The sequence below is a fragment of the Vulpes vulpes genome, chromosome 3 (genome assembly GCF_048418805.1).
Source record: "Vulpes vulpes isolate BD-2025 chromosome 3, VulVul3, whole genome shotgun sequence".
NCBI classification, from domain to species: Eukaryota; Metazoa; Chordata; class Mammalia; order Carnivora; family Canidae; genus Vulpes; species Vulpes vulpes.
The window spans coordinates 124,561,447-124,564,540 of NC_132782.1; the positions used below are offsets into that span (position 1 = coordinate 124,561,447).

The 3,094-nt window shown below is 48.6% G+C and overlaps 1 pseudogene; it reads left to right on the forward strand.

Annotated features, from left to right (window-relative positions):
* The first annotated feature begins 1,094 nt into the window (after positions 1-1,094).
* LOC112918392 (cofilin-1 pseudogene) lies at positions 1,095-1,728 on the forward strand (annotated as a pseudogene).
* The last annotated feature ends 1,366 nt before the right edge of the window (positions 1,729-3,094 follow it).

Below are 3,094 nucleotides of genomic sequence, written 5' to 3' on the forward strand. Positions count from 1 at the left end.
TTCATGAGAGAGAGAGAGGCAGAAACACAGGAAGAGGGAGAAGCAGGCTCCATACAAGGAGCCCGATGTGGGACTTGATCTCGGGACCCCAGGACCACACCCTGAGCTGAAGGTGGCACTAAACCACTGAGCCCCGCCCCCCGCCCTGCGCTGCCCAGCTCCTTGGATTTTTTTTTTAATTTTATTTATTTATGATAGGCACACAGTGAGAGAGAGAGAGAGAGAGAGAGAGAGAGAGAGAGAGGCAGAGACATAGGCAGAGGGAGAAGCAGGCTCCATGCACCGGGAGCCTGACGTGGGATTCGATCCCAGGTCTCCAGGATCACGCCCCGGGCCAAAGGCAGGCGCTAAACCACTGTGCCACCCAGGGATCCCAGCTCCTTGGATTTTAATGATGTCTACGCCTATAGAACTAAATCCCCATTCATTATCAGGACCTTGAGGCCCTTGGCCCTCTGTCCCCCTGCACTTTGCAAGCTTGTCTTTAGCCATGTCTGATTTCATACTTGTCCTCTTCTAGGCCATGAAGGTGTCTCTTCCCTAGACGTGCCATGCCCCGTATAGTTGGTGCCCTCCATGATACCCTTTCTACCATCTCTGCCTGCCAAAAGCCTGTTGGCCAAAACCAGCTCCAATGCTACTTTAGAAGACTTAGAAGCGGAGGACTTAGACCTAGTTATTCCCTCTCCTGTGCTCCCACAGAAATATATCTGTACCTCTTTTGGGGATGCTTATCATTTGAAAATCTACAATAAAGGCATCTCGCTGGATGACTACTATTCCCACCAGATTGTGGACTGTTTATTCTCCTTTAAATTTCCCCAAATTTAAGGGGTGCCTCGTATCTATTAAATCTTCAATAAATTTGTTGCATAAAAAGGTGAAGTGTGTCTGGGTATGATTAGCGATCCAGTGTGACCAGAGCAAAGGGCCCATGAAAGAAAGTTCAGGGATATAAAACTAAAGAACTAATGGAGAGTCGGGTCCCGGCAGCAGCTGCAGCGGCTCTCCTCTCTTCTGACCCTTTTTGCTATCTCCCTTTCGCTTCTGGAAACATAGCCTCTGGAGTGGCGGTTTCTGACTGTGTCATCAAAATGTTCAATGACATGAAGGTGCGTAAGTCCTCAACACCAGAGGAGGTGAAGAAGCGCAAGAAGTCAGTACTTCTCAGCCTGGGCGAGGACAAGAAGAACATCATCCTCGAGGAGGCCAAGGAGATCGTGGTAGGTGATGTGGGCCAGACTGTGCACGACCCACACGCCACCTTTGTCAAGATGCTACCAGACAAGGACTGCCGCTATGCCCTCTATGACACAACCTATGAGACCAAGGAGAGCAAGAAGGAGGACCTGGTATTCACCTTCTGGGCACCTGAGTCTGCACCCCTTAAGAGCAAAATGATTTATGCCAGTTCCAAGGATGCCATCAAGAAGAAGCTGACCGGGATCAAGCATGAATTACAAGCAAACTGCTACAAGGAGGTCAAGAAATTGGGGGGCAGTGCCGTCATCTCTCTGGAGGGCAAGCCTTTATGAGCCCCCTCCAGCCCCCTGCCTGGAGCATCTGGCAGCTCCAGACCTGCCCATGGGGGTTGCAGGCTGCCCCCTTCCAGCCAGACTGGAGGGGCTGGGGGGACCCCAGCAGGGGGAAGGCAATCCCTTCACCCCAGTTGCCAGACAGCCCCCTCACCCCCTGGACCTTCCTCCTCCCTGTATTCCTGACGGTTCTGGCTTTCCCAGAACCGCTTTTGATCTTCTGATTCCTCTTGGGCTGAAGCAGACCAAGTTCCCCCCAGGCACCCCAGTTTGGGGGGGCCTGTATTTTTTAACGACACCCCAGTTCCCCAACTGTTCCTCCCTTTTCTCATGCTGCCAACTTCTAACCCCAATAGTGACTCTGTGTTGTCTGTTTAGTTCTGTGTATCAATGGAATGTTGTGGAGATGACCCTTCCTTGCGCCGCCTGGTTACCCTCCCCTCTTCCCCCTGGTCTTGGCACTCATGGAAACAGGACCAGTAAGGGACCTTCAATTAATCACACACAACAATTTAAAAGAAAAAAAAAAAAGAACTAATGGAGACTTTCTAACACCAGGCTGAGCATTTGAACTGTTGCATCACACCTCTGCCTCCTGATTCCCCAATCTTCCATTTGCAGTAAAGAAGGCTGATGGTTTTTTTTTTTTTTTAAAGCTGTAAGTCTGTGTCAGGGTTAAAAAAGCATTCAGATTTTTAGCAGAGACTAAAGGAAAAAATGCTGTCATACATTTCACCCTCATTAGTCTGAAGCCCAGACACTATTGAGACAAATTTGAACATACTTACTTTGGAGACTGACCCATGATAGAGTCTAATCTGTCATTGTGTGATTTGAGCTAGCTTCCAAATCTTTCTACGCATCCCTTTTATCATCTGTAAAGTGGGGATGGAACCTACATACTACATTGTGAGGATGAATGACGTAATGCGATGTAAGCCACCTAGCCTTCACACAGGCCGAGATACTTGAGTGTTCAACAAACATTAGCTGGTATTCTTTTTTTTTTTTTTAATTTTTTTATTTATTTATGATAGTCACACAGAAAGAGAGATAGAGAGGCAGAGACACAGGCAGAGGGAGAAGCAGGCTCCATGCACCGGGAGCCCGACGTGGGATTCGATCCCGGGTCTCCAGGATCGCGCCCTGGGCCAAAGGCAGGCGCCAAACCGCTGCGCCACCCAGGGATCCCTAGCTGGTATTATAAATTAAAGTAAATCACCAGGGATCCCTGGGTGGCCTGCCTTTGGCCCGGGGCGCGATCCTGGAGACCTGGGATCAAATCCCACGTCGGGCTCCCGGTGCATGGAGCCTGCTTCTCCCTCTGCCTGTGTCTCTGCCTCTCTCTCTCTCTGTGTGTGTGTGTGTGACTATCATAAATTAAAAATATATATATATTAAAAAAAATAAATAAAGTAAATCACCAATTTATTGACCTACCAACTCTACAACCTCCTTTGTAGACAAATCAGGTAAAAATTCTGCAGGTTTAACAGCTGAGTCAAAAGCGGGTAAGAGTCAAGAAGTATGAGGAGAACATTCAAGAATCTACATTTCCT